This window comes from Triturus cristatus, chromosome 4_2 (assembly GCF_964204655.1).
Source record: "Triturus cristatus chromosome 4_2, aTriCri1.1, whole genome shotgun sequence".
Lineage (NCBI taxonomy): Eukaryota > Metazoa > Chordata > Amphibia > Caudata > Salamandridae > Triturus > Triturus cristatus.
The window spans coordinates 288,371,992-288,390,952 of NC_140586.1; the positions used below are offsets into that span (position 1 = coordinate 288,371,992).

Sequence of the window (18,961 nt, forward strand, 5' to 3'; positions counted from 1 at the left end):
ACCCAAACTCGGAGCGGCGACCCGCGGCAGTTGGTCCGCATGCCCCCAGACAAACCACGAGGGAAGCAATTCCGCCCCCCCCGCACAGCGCCGCCTCCTCCCCCAGACACCGAGCATCCACCCCACAAGGAAACAGTGCCCGTAAATGAACCAATGCACGCTCAAGCGCCCCCTGCCCCGAGGGAACAAAAGGGGCACACGATCCTGAACAAACAGGCAGATCGGCACCCCCTTAGCGGGGGACTCACCCACGAACGCGACGACGACAAAACCACGACGCCAAACAACCAGTCGAGGCGGCGCATCAAAAGGCAAACGAGAGGGACAAGAGTCTAACCACGTGGACCACCAGTCCACGTGGTTACTCACGCCCCCCCCCCCCCCGAAAGAGGTGGGCGGAGCGTATGCTGGCAGCCCCCGGTTGCTCAGACCCACAACCGCCCGTAGGACTAACGGGGCGCCGTAGTTCTTCCAGGGGACAACTCTAGACATCCCTGGGTATCCTGGCTTAGCACCACGCTGTGCTGCTGCATGAAGTACCCTTTGGTATCTGCAGACTCTGGATCGCCCTGTAACTCCTCCTGCAACACAAAGTAACATGTTAGAAAGCGTAACCCCCCCTCCTATGTACCTCCGTCCGCTGGGTAAACGGAGGGACGGGCAAGGCAAGACGAGAGGGACAAGAGGGCGAGGAAGGGGCGGGGACAGCCTAAATACCCCTGCCCCCTCCGCCGGAAGTGGTCTTTTGCCGGACGTCTTCCCTGGCCAAACCCCAGGGACTAGACCGGCTACCCCCAGTGCCATCATGCAGCACTAAGGCGGCCGCCCTTTTAGGGGGGTTGCTGCGCAGCTCCCACCCCCGGGCAGCCTTTCAGAGCGTTGCAAGAACAGATGCCGGGCTCTGGCAGAGAGAACAGAGGCGTCCGAGAGGACGCAGCACTCTAGATGCTGTGGCACGAGGGAGAAGAGAGATCATGTGTCGCCTGGTGGGCCCCCAGGTCCGTCTGGCATTGAGCCGGTGGGAGCAACTGAAGCCCAAGCGATTGGTGCTTCGTGATTGCCTTCAGCCGACACAGCAGGGAGGCCGCAAGAGGCTCATAACAGGCAGCTCGGTGAGTGAGAGACCCCTCGCTGGATTGGGTAGGTTTTTCCGACCTGTGCCCTGGGAAGCACTGCGCTGCAGCTGATATGGGGCTGCCAGACGGAAGTGACAGAGGAAGAGGTGCGGCGTTCATGGGGCCTAAAGACTTGGGAACCCAGTATCTTTCAGGAGAGGCACTTGGCTGCATGGACAGTAAGGGGGTGTCCCTGAGAGAAACGAGGCCCACACCTGGCACTGAGATGAGGGCGAAGAGCAACACCTCATGGGATATCTCTCGGGGAGGTGAGGGCTGCCTGGAGACTACGCAAGGACTTCCTGAATTGGGGTGTGCATGAGCCCACTAGAGAGGCCATTGAGGCCCTAGTCTAGTACTCGACGCAAAGTGGAGTTGTGAGGCCTTAAGCAAAAGGGAACTCGGGAGGCCCTAAATCATCTATAGGAATGATTGTACAACCTTTTTCGTTGGGTACGGGCCAGGACATTAATTTGTGCCGGTGCTTAGCACCGGCACTTTTCAGGGCCGCCGCCGCCGACCGCACGCTTATATCACGATAGGGCCCACCCGGCCCCTGCCCTTGAAGTATCCTCCCCCTTTCAGAGTGTCCTAATCCGTGCAGGCTGCCAAAAATCGGGCTCGTGACACACTGTCTATCTTTGCTGCCTTTAAATATCAATGTATTCTGCCAGCTAGGATATCAATCCAACAAAAAATATTACCGGATTGTCCTTTAAGTAAGGATTATAGAGGAAGAAAGCTGGCGGGCGGGAAAGGCGGGACAAGCCTTTAATCCTCTCAACACCTCTGTATCGGGCCCAAATTTGAGCTTAAAGGGCGGCCGTGAGGTGTTATAAAAGCGGACTCGATACGGGTGTGGTTTTCTGCTTTCCCAAATCACTCGTGAGACAGGACGCCATATTCTCGAGATTTGATACGGATTCAGGTGAGGCAGTATAGGCAATGCGGGACGCTAGATTGGATTGAAATGTGCGGTTATGTATGTGGGAATTATTACGTTCAGCGGAATGAGGAGTTAAATTCTAGTTTAACAATGGATTCGTGTCTGCACATGTGGAGCATTTTCTTGCGTTCCGATGGTTGTCAGGATGGTGTTTTAAGGCTCGCAATCGTGATTGTATCTGGTGGAGTCACGATGTATGTGGGGCATGCGTTGTACACGTTTGGATTATTATGAAGGAAATAAGCCTATTTGCTTTATACTTGAACATGCGGGACAGGTACACGTGATTGTGGCTATAAAAAGGGAGCCTGGTTTCGTTGTATAATGCACTAATTTTAAAAAACAAATCCCAACTCCCAAGTGTGGCATTATTTGCATGGTTGTCAGCAAAGAGCTTACACATTCCCCCCCCCCCCCCCCCCCCCCCCACTTTGTATGAAAAGACATTCGTCCCAGGACGGTTAATTCCAGCAGTTGAAATGCTAAATTTGATCCGGTGGTAGGCAAGGGGAGTTTAAGTGAATTGCCCAGAATCACAGGATGTTGAGCCAAAGCCGAGATTCGATCGTGTATCCCCAGCTCCGGCCATTATGCCACTTCCTCGCCCCACTTTCATAGTTAGTAGTTGGTTCGGTTTTAGGCAGCCCTACCAGGAGAATTGGGCTGGTGCAAGCTGCCTCCTGATGAGAGCCCCAGCACTTATGTTTTTTTTTATACAAATTAACCACTGGCCTCGTGTGGGAACCAGCTACGTTCCAGCTTTCTCTATGCTGACAGTTTTCTCTATGCTGACAATGTTTTATTGATGGCTCACACTGAAATGGTGTACAGAAACTTATTGATGGCTTTGTATCATTACTATGTACGTTATTATGTATTTTGATTTACTCTTTATGTTCCTTGTGTTATTCGGTTGTGCTTACTCTGTAAAGCGCTCTCACGCCTTCGGATCATGTTCGCGCTATATAAAAATCCTCAAATGAAATAAATAAAAAAATAAATTAATGATAGGGCATTCAGAGCTAATGTATCCAAATCTTTTGTATTGACTTTGGGCTACTTTTTACAAAATCTAGATTTTTTCAATCCATAACCACCTTTCTTTGTAAAACTCTGGCATTGTCTGATCTAGGGGTGGTCTTTGACAGCCAAGGACGATGGTCTGAACATCTTGCCTCTGGGCGAAAGCTTTTTATACAATCTCAGCCATGTGTGTTTAATTCTGCCTCGAAATCTGGGGGGAAATGTTCTTTCATGCTGGACTTCTCTTTACAATAACAAGCGCATTTCTTCTGTTTGCTATGGGGCGAGGCATGGGGCTCTGCTGAGACCTTCTCTCCCGGTTCAAGAGAACAGATTCTGGCAACGCCTGTTGGAGGCTCCTTTGAGTTGTCCCAGCATTTTGTATCAGAGAGGGCTTGGTTTACCCTATTTGGAAGACACAGTTAAATTGTGTCCCTCGCAGATATGGATGGCTATAGGAACCAATCCTGCAGCTACTTTTAATAAACAGATAATCATGGACTGTCTGAACTCCGTCCTCTCAACAAGATCGGCCTGGTTGAAACATGTGATGTCTGCATGTGTCTAACCCGGTAGACTCAACCCTCTTAGCAAGCAAGAATTAACAAGGACAGGATGCGGGCTTGGAAACCAGTTTACGATATTGATAGATTGCCTGGTGACCTTTTTCGTCATCACCCAGAGATCTGGGGTCCTTACCTCCTCATTCTTTTTAATTCCATCGTGGGGGGTATGGAGATCCCCTGTACTTGGTTGGGGGCGGAGATTGTGCCTATTTTCAAAAAGGGCTCTCCTCTTCTCCCAGCCAACTACAGGCCGATCAGCCTCATAGATGTTTCACAAAAACTATTTTCTCGCCTCCTTTTGGACCATCTTTTAGACTGGATGGAGGATAAGGAAATCCTTAGCCCCCTCCAGGCTGGCTTCAGGAAAAAAACGTCCACCATGGACCAGATCTTCCGCCTTGTTCTCCTCTATTGGAAAACCGTGAGGATTGAGGGTGGGAGGCTGTACATGGTGTTCGTGGATCTGAGGTCAGCCTTTGACCTAGTCCCTCGTAAGAAACTATGGGAGGTCCTAAAGGAGCTGGTTGTTCCTACCCATTTATTAAATACCATAATTAGGCTCCACGATAACAACTTTGCTCAGGTCAGGTGTGGGAGGGATGGAGCGCTGTCATCTAGGTTCCCAGTCCTTAGAGGGGTAAGACAGGGTTGCGTTTTGGCGCCAACCCTGTTTTGTCTCTATGTTAACAATGTCATATCCCATCTTGACAATATTGGGGACAATGACGCTCCATCTTTGGCGGGCAGGAGGGTACCTGCTATTATGTTTGCGGACGATACCCTCCTGCTCTCAAAATCCCCGATGGGGATTCAACGGATCTTAGATGGATTTGGTCTTTTCTGTAGACAATATGGTCTAGAGATCAATACTGAGAAGACCAAGTTCATGATATTTAATCCCTCACCCAAAACCCGACCTAATCCATTACTGAGCTCAGTAAGACTGGAGAGGGTAAAAACCTTTCAGTATTTGGGGGTAACCTTGCAAGAGAACTTATCTTGGGAACCTCAAATAGCAAGATGTCGGCTAAAGCTGTCCCAATTGTCTGGGGCAATTCTGAAGGTTGTAAACACTTCTAGTTTCAAACTCATCAGCCCGGCAGTAGAAGTGTATAAAACCCAAGCTAAAGCGGCCGCATCTTACGGTGGAGAGCTATGGGAGCATAAAGCAGGAGCAGACCTGGTCACTATAGAAAATAGTTTCCTTAGACGTCTCTTGGCCCTTCCCCGTGGTACACCCCTGTTCCCCCTAAGATTAGATTCGGGCCTTCCCTCTATAGGAGATGACTTGGAATTAATGCCATTAAGATTCTGGCACAGGCTCTGGTCCACTGGCGAGCTCGTGCATTACATGCAAGAGCTCATTCACGTAATGAATCTGAACCAGTGTGATAGAATCCCGTGGCTGGCTTTTATAAAGAAAGAACTTTATCGGTTGAGACTCCCAGAGTTATGGGAGCTTCCCGAACAAGGCTGCCAAAGGGTTTCACGAAAAAGACTGGTGGAGATATACAAGGAGAAAAGCCTAGCCTCTCTGGTCTCTGCATCTAAAAATGGCACTTTAACCGATCGATTTCTGGATTTTAAAAATTCTTATCACTTTGCAGGTTTTCTGGATACTATTTTTCCTATCTTAACTAGAAAACTGTTTATTCAATGGAGGTTAGGCACTTTGCCCATTAAAACTTTCACCTGCAAATGGACAAAGAGGGACGATAAAATCTGTCCAGGGTGCAGCAACCACGAGGAGGACGAGGACCACATACTATTCTTCTGCCCAGCCTACAATAGACCCAGGAAATATTGGCTAGTGCCATTATGTAGAAACCTGGGTATAAGGAGCCATCTGCATTCGTACAGAATACTGAAAACAAGTACTCTCCCCCATATAGTTTTTGCAGTTGCTAAATTTATAATGGCCATGTGGCAGATAAGGAGAAAATTACTAAACAACTAAACATTAATGATATGAACTGTAATCCTTCCCCGTGATTAGAACTTTTATATAAATGTATTTTTACGATTTAATGTTTTTATTCAAGTGTCTGTTTATGTGATATTATATTGTTGTATCTTTTATGGCCTAACCGGCCGAAATAAAGAAATATTGAATTGAATTGAATTGAATATTGATAACTTAAAACATGAATTGATTGAGTTAACCAAGTCAGCGGTCAAGAGCCATTATTTATTTAAAACAGTCGAATGGAGCCCAATTTTCCCCAGAGATTAACCCTCAGGCATCCTTTTCTGTTGACTCGTTTCAGACTGGGTTTATATCATCACCTTCTGTCCTTTACAAAACGTTGGGTTGTTAGCCAGGACATGATTGCATGTCGGTGTGACTCAATCTCAATGCAGACATTTATCTTTTTTTTTTTTTGTACGTTTTAGAAACCTAGAAATAGATTCATAGTTCCTGTTCTTAAACAATTTATATTTTACCAATGCAGACCTACTTTTCTCATATTGAAATTACTGAATGATCCATTAATTTGTTTTTGTGTCAGTTATCAGGATAAGAGACTGGCTGTCCCTGTAAATAGCTCATAATACAGTAATGGATCTTGTGTGATTGCTGTATGTCTTATTATTCCCTTGGTTTTAAGATCAAACTGGTATTTTAATTGTTTATGGATGCTCCTTTTATCGTCCTATCAGTATTGAACGCATGTATCAATTGATTGACTCGTGGTTACAATATATTTTTTTCAGTGTCTGTTTCGGTGGGATTGGCTTGGAAACCTCCAGGGCAAGATGGCATGTTTGGGGTCTCTGAGTTGAGGTTTCCCATCCCCAACCTTCTTAGGCTCAGGGCGGACGCCTTTTTCTGCTGAATGAATGTTCTGACATTTGGAGAAATATAATGGATGTTTCCAATCCCTTTCTTTCAAATCCCCTTACTTTTGAAGCAGTCTCACTGGAATCCCACCATTAGCCATGCTGGCCTCCGCATATCCCTATACAACTGTTCCATTGGTATGTCATCAAGGGATGCACCAACGACTACTTTAAACAAGCACTGGCAAAGCCAATAGGTCTTGGCAATCCGAGAGCAATTGGCGATGTTAATGTCTTTAAGCTATGTTGAATAGCAGCACGGCTGCTGTACAGCATGGCTGAAAGTTATGGGGAAAAGCGCTGTGATGCGGCCAGCGCTGTCCGTGTTATAGCGCTACTCTTTCATAGGGCTACTGTATAATTTGAGAGTAGCTGTGAGGTATAGAACTACCTTCGCATAAACTGCTCAGTCACGAACCAGTCTGGAGCGAAACAAAGATAGCTCAAGCAAATGGAGCAAACCAGGGGACTAAATGGCTTCTTTTTGACTCGAAAAGAACCGAAGTAGGAGGTGCTATTTTAAGCACATGACAACTGCTCCCTCTTGGACTACAAAGGATGTCTCTGTGACAGGTCACCATCGGTTATGGCCAGTATTGTGTATGACGTTGGTCTTTGTTTATGTGTCCTTGTATGTTCACCAATGCTGTGTTTGTGGTGTTCGTATCTTTATGGATGCCCCTGGATAGTGTATATGTGTGTGCACTCCTCTGTGGTGTAAGCTGATAAAAAAAAGTCTGTGTACCTCTGTTTTGTGTGTACTGCCTTTCTTTGTAGCCACCTTATGTGTTTGTGGTGTGTATTTGCACCTTTGTTGTGTATATATCTACAGAGTGCGCATGTGCCTGTGTCTGTATGCTCCCAATTTGTTCTGTGTACTTCTAACTTGTGTTCACTGTGTGTCAATGTGATGCCCTTGTGTATAATATGAATGTTGTATATAACACATGTTAATGTGTATGCAGTGTGAGCCCCTGTGTAATGTGCTGCATTGGCGCCTGTACTGCTTGTAGTCTGCATGTCTGTGGTGGGTGTATGCTTGCATTTGTATCATGTACAGGCGGCTTTACAATATGTAATGTGCGCTCTGTGCCAAAGTTGAGTGTGTCTGAACTCTGGTGTATTTGTAATGTTCATATTTATCTGCTGCCAACAGATGGCAGTGCAGTCCACTCTTTACCATAAAATACTACTACTGAAAGCGTGTTGACTGAGTCAGACACATTTTGACCCCACTTGCCTTCTGTACCATAAACACAGCTTCGACCTGCTCAACAGAGAGCATTCGGCTGGAGCAGACTGGGAGAGTTTTGGAGTCTAAGCTACGAGATGCTTGTGTGTGTTTTTTTTTTTTTTATGTTTGAAAAGCTTTATTTCAGGAAAATATTAGTACAAAGATATCAACAACAGCATAAATACAGTTAAATAGCATGAAAAGGCCAATATCATAAGAAACAACCAAAAGCATTTTTATAAGGATTTTAAGGGAAAAACAGGAGAAAGGGGGACAGGGGAAGGGGGGAAAGAGATAAAAGAGGGAAAAAAGAAAAAGGAAATGATACAATGCATTATGAAAATACAATAACATGCTTTAGAAAGTAAGTGCTGTAGGCGAAACAATATTCGAATAGCAAACACGAAAGAGCAATTATAACAATAAATAAATCCTGTAATGTTACTGCAAGAAAAGAAGATGTAATTTCCTCAAGGCGGATCAAAGTTTTCTGCATTGGTACTTGATAGATTCTTACGAACCATCCGGTCTAGATATGAGGTAAGAGGTAACCAAAAGAGATCCCTATTGTGAGTGGGATTACAGGAGGAAGCAAAAGCGGTATCAAGTCTGTGGAAGTGACATAGAGAGTTCACCAACAGCGTATGGAAATCTTAGTGAGGGACTTCCAGTTGGAGGAAATATGCTGAAAGGCTAAGGCAAGCATAAGGTCAAAAAGACCGCGAGAATGAAGAGGGATAACTAGCGAATCTGATAAACTGCCAAGAAAAAGGGTAGGTATAGAATAATGAGAGGAAATTGCGAAAATACACGAGATGTATAGCCAAACAGAATCCCAAAAGTGAGAAACAGAAGGACATAAGGATAAGAGATGAAAAAGGTTGGCATTTGGGGAAGAACATGTCCAGCAGAGAGAATCAGCAGAGGAGGAAAAACGGGCTAGAGAAAGTGGAGATAGATATGCCTATGATACAGATAAAAGAGAGATTGAGTAAAAGAAGCAGAACGAGAAATTTTTAGAGATCTGGACCAGAGTTTATCCCATATGGCAACGGACCAAACACAACCCAAATCCGCCTCCCAAGAAAGCTCCAATTTAGATTTAGGACGATCCGGGTTAGGAGCGGAAAAGAATTTATAGATAAGGGAAGCTTTGGGGAGGACAGAAAGCACCTTAAGAAGAGGAGCGTGGGAAGCAGAAGAAGGGGAAGAAGGAAGAGAGTAGAAAATATCAAGAATAAGTGTCATTAGAGTAACAAACTTTTGCAAAAAAGAGCGAGGACAGTGAAAGGACCTCTGAAATTGAGGAAAGGAACAAGGAGAATGTCCATCAAAAAATTGGTTCACCCAGATGATGCCCTTAAACCTCCAAGCTTTCCAGAAGATGGGTCTATTCTTTATAAGAATAAGTGAATTATACCAAACGGTGGAATCCAGAAAGGACTCCCGAGTAATAGGTGAAGGATTAAAGAGAGGCTTTAAAAGAGAAGAGGTGTGCTTAAATAAAGGGAATGACGAGTGCGGAGCCTTGGCAGAGAAGCGGATAATCTCTTTGAAAGAAAAAGGCAACAACAATGTTTGTTCGATATGCAGCCACAGAGGAGCAAGAGGAGAGGTAGTAGAGGCCAGCCACCTGGATGCCTGACGGAGAGAGAAAGACTTATGATAGAGACGAAAATCTGGGAAATTAACCCCACCATTGGATTTGGGCTTGCGAAGACGTGCTAATGAGATTCTAGCCTTCTTCTTGCTCCAAAGAAATCTCGACAAACAAGAATCGATGCGTTTAAAATAAATTGCGGGTATATGAACAGGTAACATAGACAAGATATAAATTAAAATGGGAGCTATCATCATCTTGATTGAATCCATTCGTCCCCACCAAGAAAGAAAGATGGGGTTCCAGGTGGAAAATAAATGATCAATACGAGACAAAACCGCAGACATGTTTAAAGAAATTGAGGAGGAAATAGAGTTGGAAAACCATACCCCTAGGTACTTAATTTTGGAACTATTCCAAGCAAATCCAGTAGAAGAGAATACAGAAGGGGTGCAAAATTTGGTAAGAGGGAGAATCTCAGTTTTATCCGAATTAATTTTATAACCCGAGACCTGGGAAAAGGAATCAAACTCAGACAGTAGAGGGGGGATAGAAGATTCCGGAGCAGAAATGAAGAGAAGGATATCATCCGCATAAGCAGAAAGCTTCAATTGACTAGCCCCATAAGGAAAACCTAAAATAGAATCATTGTTACGAATGGAAGACAAAAAGGGTTCAAGGGCAAGGACGAAAAGTAAAGGAGATAAGGGGCAACCTTGACGAACACCCCGCTGAAGAGGGAAGTACGAAGAAACTTGACCGTTAACCAGGACAGCAGCTTTGGGGGAGGAATACAAGAGAGAAATAAGAGAGATGAAACGAGGGCCAAAACCATACCAACGCAAAGAAGCAAAAAGGAAAGACCAGTCAACTCTATCAAAGGCCTTCTCAGCGTCAACAGAAATAGCTGCCAAGGGGATAGAGAGGGATGGGACTTTATTTAAAACATTAAGAAAGAGACGAGAATTATCGGAGGTAAGTCTGCCTTTAACAAAACCGCATTGTTCCTTCCCAATAAGATGGGGCATAAGAGGGTCAAGCCGTAACGCAAGAACTTTAGCAAACAACTTGTAGTCCACATTTACTAAAGAGATCGGACGATAGTTCTTGCAGAATTTGGGGTCGCGACCATCCTTAGGAATGAGACAAATGGTGGCTTCCTGGAATGTACCCTCGGCCTTGCCCAACAAACAAAACGATTGAAAGAGAGAAAGAAGTTTGGGGAGTAAAAGATCAGAGAAGTCTAGATAGAATTCAACCGAAAAACCGTCAGGACCTGGGGTTTTGCCTTTGGTAAGAATATTCAAAGCCGCAGAGAGCTCTTGTAAAGAGAGATCCGCATCCAAGTCTGGGAGATTAAGATGAGAGTTCGAAGGTTTAGGAAGTTTATCAAAATAAGCCTGGACCAAAGAGGGAGGGGGGGAAGCTTCCGGAGTATAAAGCGCAGAATAAAAGGATTGAAACTGGTCAAGTATATCCTGAGGTTTATGTAATAAGGTGTTCTCAGATGAGTAGATGGATTCAATAAAGGAACGCTCCTTGCGGGACTTAAGATAGTTGGCAAGGAGTTTACCTGCCTTATTGCTTCCGCCATAATAACGAGCACTACTGCGAAGAAGCACCGACGAAGCGGTGTCAGTAGTAGATTTATTGTACTTGAGCTTGGCACGAATAAGATCCGGAGGGACGGAATTATTGGGAGAAGAGTAAAACTTATGTTCCAAAGATTTGATATGGGCAAATGTAGTTTTCTGCTTCTGAAGAAAACGCTTCTTCTTCTTAGAGACAAAATTAATGACAAACCCGCGAGCCGTGGCCTTAAAGGAGTCCCAAAGAGAATGGGGGGATATGTTAGAAACATCATTTAACATAAAAAATTCAGTAGCAAAGGATCGAAAGGAGGAGGAAAAGAAAGGATCAGTAAGAAGAGAATTATTAAATCGCCAGCGAGAAGACTTGGGGCGCGGAGGAAGGAAGTCAAGATCCGTTACAATAGGGGCATGGTCCGAGATAAGTATAGGTTCAATAGAAGAAGAGAGTAGATTTTGCAATAAGGAAGGAAAAAGAAAAATATAGTCAAAACGAGAGAAAGATGAGTGAGGAGGAGAGAAAAAGGAATAGTCAAGAGTGTCAGGGTGTGAAAGTCTCCAGGAGTCAGTGAGATGTGATTGGGAAATAGTATCTAGAAATTGTTTATGAGGTTTATGAGGAATAAACCGAACAGTTGACTTACGGTCCAGAAAAGGGTCCACAATCTGGTTACAGTCACCACCTAGAATAAAGAGGTCATCTCTATGCTGTATACATTTGCTCGTAATTGAGGGCCAGAAAAATAAATCGGGTTGTGTAGGACCATAGACATTGAAGACAGTCAGAGGAACATCGTTAATCAGTAACTTAGCTAGTATCCACCTACCATCAGAATCTGTTTCTTGTAATAATACTTTACATGTTAACCTTTTATGACACAAGACAGCAACACCATTCTTCTTATTGGTAGAGGGAGAAAATAACACCGTACCCACCCAACCTCGCTTTAGCTTGAGAGACTCAGCCTCCGAGAGGTGAGTCTCTTGTAACAGAACAATGTCAGGGTTATAAGAAGCAAGGTGGGAAAGAATCCTCTGACGTTTAATGGGACTAATAAAACCCTTTACGCTCCAGGAGATTACTCTGAATTTGAACGCAATAAAACATTAATAGAAACAATACCTACAGCAACAATTAAAAAGCGAAAAGATATCATATCAAAGACAACAAATTTAAAAAAAAGGAAGTCGCAACAGGTAGAAGGAAATAGAATCAAATGGAAGAATATAAGTAGAAAGACAAAAACATGATACTAACAGAGAAGAGACAAAAGAGGATAATAGGGAGAGCAAAATGGAGAGGAAAAAAGGAAAAGGACAAGAGAAAAAAGTACAAGAAGAGACAGTACATATCCAAAAAGGATGACTGAAGATAACGTACCTGAAGGGGACATAAAAAGGATGGCTGGGTTGTGGAAGGATTCAACAAGATTGACCACCCAAAACCAGGAGAACAAACCGAGTCAGGACGGAAGACGAAAAATACAAACCATATGGAATGAAGAGGAACACATCAGTCGGCCTAGATAAAGAAAAAGAGGATGTGAACAATTATGATGAAGAAAATAACAATAAAACAAAATGCGTGAAGAAGAAACAAACAGCAAAATGCTAGATGAAAAAGAATTGATCTAAAGGCAAACCAACAATAAGACACAAGGCAATGCAAAAATATTTTAGATAAAACCTGCAAGAAAAAAGAAAGTTAAACATTCAACCACAAGCAGTAGAAGTATCCATGCCAGCATTAGACTGAATGTGAATAAAGTTTTTAAGTTCCGCAGGATCTTGAAAAGTCCAAGTTTGGTTCTGATGAGTAACTTTAAAGATGCAAGGATGGAATAAGCTGTATCTGGCTCCAAGAGAGCGTAGAGGGGCGCGAAGATAAAAAAATTCCTTCCGTCTTGCTGCAGTTGCATTTGAAACATCCTGGGAAAGAAAAACCCTCTGGCCCAACCATAAAACTTGACGCTTGGATCTACTAGCCGCAGAAACGACCAGAAGTAGATCTGTGAATTTTAAAAAAAGAATGATGACTCCACGAGGCTTGGATGAAGTGGAGGAGCGAGGGCTAAGTCTATGAGCTCTTTGGATGCTAAGAGAGGTAGTAGCAGGCATATCCAAAAGTTTCAGGAGGAAGGAGGAGAAAAACGAGACAGGATCATCGCCTTCCAAAGACTCAGGAAGGCCATAAATGCGCAGGTTATTCCTCCTATTCCTATTTTCTAACTCCTCAGTATGTTGCTGGAGGGCAAGAACGGACTTTTCTAGTGAGGTTATACGTTGAGAATTAACTTGGATCTCTGAAACCTGCTGCTCCACTGAAGAGACTCTGTTGTCCATAGTTGACCATTTCAGGTCACAATTCTGCATTTTATTATTGGTCTCCTCAACAAATGGACGTAAAGCACGGATCTACTCCAGGAGTAGCTCCAGAGAGATAGGAGAAGACGGTTTGTCCGGAGGCGGAGAATCCTTCTTCAAGCGTTTAGACGATGTAGAAGGAGGAGAGACCTTACTTGAAGAGGACTGCGAGGAGGAAGCACGACTGGGAGCTGAAGCAGCCATTTGGTCTGGATTAGATGAAGAATCCGCAGCTGAGGAGGAGGAAGATAGCGTCATAGAAAAGTTTTTGGAGGGTACAAAAACAAAATTCGGGTTACGCAACTTGCCCATAGGTATTGAGGGGGCTAGGTAACGCAAATGTACTAAGGCGATTAGGTGGAAGAGAAGAAAAGATCTTCCTGACCTTGACAGGCAGGCACCGTACAGTGCAGTTAGGCAGCACAGATGTGAGGTGGACGACAGCAACAGCAATCAAAACCTGAACTCAGCAAGGCATCGCAAAAACACTCAAATCCCTGAAGGCAAGCATGAGACAGGAAAAGGTATGACGCCTTAATAAGAGTCGAAGCGATAATGGACTTCAGCCAAGAACCATGAGAGCTGTCAGGTATTGTGTACGTGCGACCACCACAGTTATCACCAAACCTCCTAGAGCCACAACGCAGAGTGAAGGTATTCAAAAGAGGGAGTTCCGGTACCACGTCGCGTGATTCAACAAGTATCCCTGAAGTACCTCCTCAAAAAGCAGTAGAAGCGAGCCAGGGAATAAGATGTCATGTCCAATAACAAGTTGGCGCCATATAATAATCATTCACGCACATAGCACAAAAGGGACATAATATGTCACCTCAGCTGAAGTCCGCAGATGATGAAACCAAGTGAAGGAGCGGGTAAAATACAATTAGAGGTCAACTCTTTATGGCATCTCTGAGCAGAAACCTCTCCTGATTCTCCTAAAAAAATCACCAAAATGAGCAAAAAAAAGACATAAGGGAGCAAAGCAGGCAGCATTTAGAACAGTTCGTGTGCGCGCGCTGAGCACATACGAGCGCTCCGAGATGCACAAAATGGCGGCCGCGATGAGGGGGACTGAAGAAGCGGCATTATCGATGTGTTTGAGGGAAAAAAAACAATTATGCAGACCTCAGGAGATGGACGGCAGGTTCCGGTTGTCGAAATTATCAGAGACGCCCATATTAAGGTTCCGAGAATACAGCATTTCGTGAAAGATCGTCCTGGCAAAGCGGAGCTCCTGTAGTAGGCGGCCATCTTCGTCGGCGTCCTAGCCACGTCCCTTGTGTGTGTTTTTTAAAGATTGCATACCCAGGATTTCTAACACGTGGCGTGCCGGTGCTGCGCATGGCGGTGAAGTGTTGGTTGTTTTCAGTTGATCTATTAAAAAATCGCGATAAGTGTAACAAACACGCATTAGAAATGCAATAGGTCTCGCATTTGTTTGAGTTAGAGCTATTGGCGTTATACATAAAGCACAAGGACAAGTTTACTTTGGGGATGCCTTTTAAGGTGTGAATTCAAAGTACTGAAAAATAATATTCCTAATCAGTTTATGAACGTGTTTATGCGGTACAGAGGCAGAAACTCTATGGCTTCTAAGCAGCTGCAAAATGTATGTAGTCACTTGCACTGCTCACTTTTGCATAGTTTACAGGCAATTTTCAATTAATTTAATCTACTTTTCAAAGGTGCAGAAAGAAACCAATGAATATATATGTTCTTGCATTGTGTGAGGCGGAGAAGGAACAGTGGCATACAAAAACCGCAGCTCTGATCCGGAAACAGATTCTCCCAAGACTCAGAGCAGCGCATTATTGAAGGGAATACTAAAGGAAAAAACTGAAGTTCAGTATGGCTTTCGTTGCATATGGTATATGACTATATCATGATGTTGACATATAATAAATACAATACAGAACCTCACCAAATAACAAAAAGAGATGATTGCTTGTACTTGCTAACTGCTTCATCATTTCCGGAATTTAAGTTCATTCAATAATATACAATACAATGTGAAAACATCCTGTAGGCAATATAAATTAATTCACTGCTGAAATATTCTTAAACAGAGTCGATCAAATATCAAAAAAGCAACTTACATTAAACAGATTGATCAGACTAAAGGATAATTATCGCATAATAAATATTTTGCCTATGATAAATTAAGCCAGGATTACAGAGCGGTCATATCCGAATACCCACACCAAGGGTGACAGGTCTAACAGTAATAATATCTAAAGCTCGGGTAGGCCCAACCACCTTACCAAAGGGGCAAGGGCTGTCCTTGGCCTCTTATATTCCCATAAGAAACTATTACAAATGGAATCTATTTTATTAAACCATTTCGTGAGGACTACAAAGGGGGTTGCCCGGTGAAAGTACAGTATTTTCAGGAGTGAACCTCAAATGTGTACTCTCATTTAGGGCTTGCTAAGTTCTAGTTCAGGTAGATGTGTTTTTGGGTGGAAACGTCAACAATATCTCAGGGATAGCATTTACATTTTTTTATAATTAAGTAACAATACTCATATTGGACTTATAGTCATGTCTAAACAATAGACACTTTTGCTTCCATATATGTGCATCATACTGTACACTCCATATCCCAGTTCTGAGCACTGTCTGCACTATTGTTGCACTACCTAAGGTGCAAACAAGAATATAATGGATTTGCAACTTGAAACGCCTCTGTTTTTAAATCACTGAATGAAAAGTGTGTCATTTGCACGTTCTCACACTTGGAGAAGTCCTGGAAAAAAAAAAAGACCAACGGAACCGTTGTTCTAAAATTCCACACACACACTTAACATCGCAGTCTCTTCTCTGCATACAAGTTACCTAAACGACTTAAAAGTACCTTCTAATTAGAAAACCTACCTTACCAAACCCACATCTGTTCCGCAGCACCACAGTGTCTTTCGTTTGCATCAAAAAAAGCCAGACTTGTTATTTCAAAGCTCTAATTTCATGGCAAGAATACTTATTTGAAGGGAGACAGAATAATTTGTACAGAGACCAGATAAAACTACAGTCGAAGCAATGATTCATTTCTGCGCACATTAGTAATGCGTCATTATTCACAGTAATAAGCCTCCCAGATAAGTATTCCAGTAATGCTAACGGACTCATGTCTGAAGAATGTCTTACACCTACAAAATGCTGCTACACTGCCAGCGACAAAACCAATGAGAGGCAATGCCAAGTCGACCCAATATAATTGAATCCGACGGCTATGGCCACGAATCCAAACAGACTTGCACATTTTCTCAAGCAGTCAATACAATGTATAATGAACTAGGCACCTACAATTCCTAGTTGAATACATTTGTTAAAAAGGTTTGCTGTGAGAGTAATTAACACTAAATAGAATATGCGATCACCACACCGAATAGTCCTGAAGATGACAATGGTGGTATCTGCAATACCGAGAGGAATGGAAAACTAGCTCACTACGCAGTTTTTTTCTTACAAATAAATACTCTTAAAACTTAAAAGGTTATTTCCATTTTTCCTGGATTACCCCCGATGCGGATCTATTTGGTAATGCCATTTTCTAATTGCACACCCCTCAAAATTGTGTAACGCCCATGTTCTCAGAAAACAAGCTTGTCATCCAAGTCAAATTGACATGGTTGTCGTTTCGCTTAACTATTTTAAAGTGAAGTGAATTCACCAGTGTTTAAAGGAGCGTGATTGAGTGTCACTTACTCATGTATTACACAACAAAAAACATGCAGCTTCCAGACCCAGTAACATTTTGCGACACATACCTGGTCCCACAGTCAAAAATCTTTACAAGCTCAGTGAGGGCGATTCTCCTCGCTTCCTGCGCAGAGCAACTTTAAACACCGACGGAAGGGAAAGCTTGTCTCTAGTAACTGACCGGAAGCTGGAAAACGAAACATTCACACTGGAAGAAATTAAATCGGAAGTTATCTCCACAGTTGCGGTAAAAAAACACAAGCCATTTGCAATGCAAAAAGTTTTGCATTTCCGAGACTTTGAGCTATTGGAATTGCAAATGATAATGCCTTTGAAGTACTTACTGCCTTAAATATTTACTTAAAGCTTCCATATGGGAGGTTGGAGTCCCAAGGAGGAGTCATTTAGAGCTCTGTTAGTATGGAGTCTATAGCCAGACCTCGAAAAATCATAAAAACTTTACTAGAGCAGCAGGCCTAGGAACTTGAATAATCTACTCAACCTAACTGTAATGTACTTCACCCATATACTAGTCTTACATTGTGTGATCCTAAGCAAATATTTTATTTTACAGAGCTGCCTTTTTCTTCATTACGACATATGATAGCATCTTCAAATATGTGAGTTCAGCATTTCTGCTTTCCAAAAATTCTTTAGTTTGATTTATTAGCCTAAACGTTTGAATATAGCTTATATATAGGGTACACATGACCCCTGCGTTTCCTCGTAGTTCACTAATAGCATTACGATCGGGGCAGGAGCAGGAATGTTTCTGAGTTCATGTTTAAAAAAAAGAACAAAGCTACCAAGAATTACGGATGCAACAATCTGTAACTCAAATTGGTCCTAAATTAACTAAGCAAACTAAACAAATGTTTGAGCTACTACAAAGTCAGGTCAGCCTATACCCATCAACAAGAGGCCTAGACTACCTATCGCTAATAGCCAAAACCATCTTATAAAATACCAATCCACAGCTAATAAACAAAATTAGTTGACACAACAAACACTTACACACATATATTAGTACTATATTTCCACAAATAATATGTAATTGTCATATACAATATTTATACATATATTAAATATATATATACAATTAAATATTATTTATCAAAATATTATATATATAACAATGATTTATAATAACATTTCCCACCCAAACAATTAACAAAAAAGAAACTTACGATTGATTGAGCCATAGAAGATGAATGCCAACAAGTAATAATCCTTGCATTTGTCTGTCAATCCATGGTAATAATAAAAAATGTCCCCCAAAAAAATGCAAAAATTCAAGAGGTCCAATACAAATCCATCCTCGACAAATCCAAGAACTCAAAACCCTAAAAAACCCGAAAAAGATATAAAAATGTTAAAAAAACGCTCCAGGAAATCCCGAAAAAAGAAAGTGTGATAACTTTATTAGTTGAATCAACTAAAACACACTTTAATAACAAACAAAACGCATCTCTCTCTCCAGCATAACATCCAAACCCTGAAAACCCGAAAATGTTTCAAAATAGTAAAAAACGCTCCAGGATATCCCGAAAAAAAGTGTGATAACAATATTAGTTAAATCAACTAAACCACACCTTAAAAATCAAAAGAAAAACGCGTCTTTCTCTCCAACGGAACATCGATGAAAATTAACCTGGAAAAAAAGTGGAAAACATACCCACCCACACAAATACACCCAAATACATTAATAAAATACTATAACATCCGTTTAAAACAACACATATTTACTCACATTCTTAACTATAAACACTAGGGTGCCAATTCCGATCCGTTAAAAATAATTTGCGTACGACCTGTATCCGTATTTTTCTACGTACGAGTCGTACAAGTACCGTACAAACGGCCAAGTACGATTCGTACATGAAAAATAACTGCGAATAGCGTCGGGAAAAGTGTACGAGAGTGCGTCGGAAAGTTTTTACGTCCGAATATCGTCGGGAAAAGTGTACGAGAGTGAGCCGGACAT

General features: G+C 42.7%; 1 protein-coding gene across 1 annotated transcript in view; it reads left to right on the plus strand.

The window, feature by feature from the left end:
* Positions 1-1,855: 1,855 nt before the first annotated feature.
* The window catches only part of LOC146833662 (polyisoprenoid diphosphate/phosphate phosphohydrolase PLPP6-like), a 174,737-nt gene continuing 157,631 nt past the window's right edge, over positions 1,856-18,961 (plus strand). The window contains exon 1 of the mRNA XM_085601546.1: positions 1,856-2,043. The gene's annotated coding sequence lies outside the window, so the exon portion shown is untranslated. The remainder of the gene's footprint in view (positions 2,044-18,961) is intronic.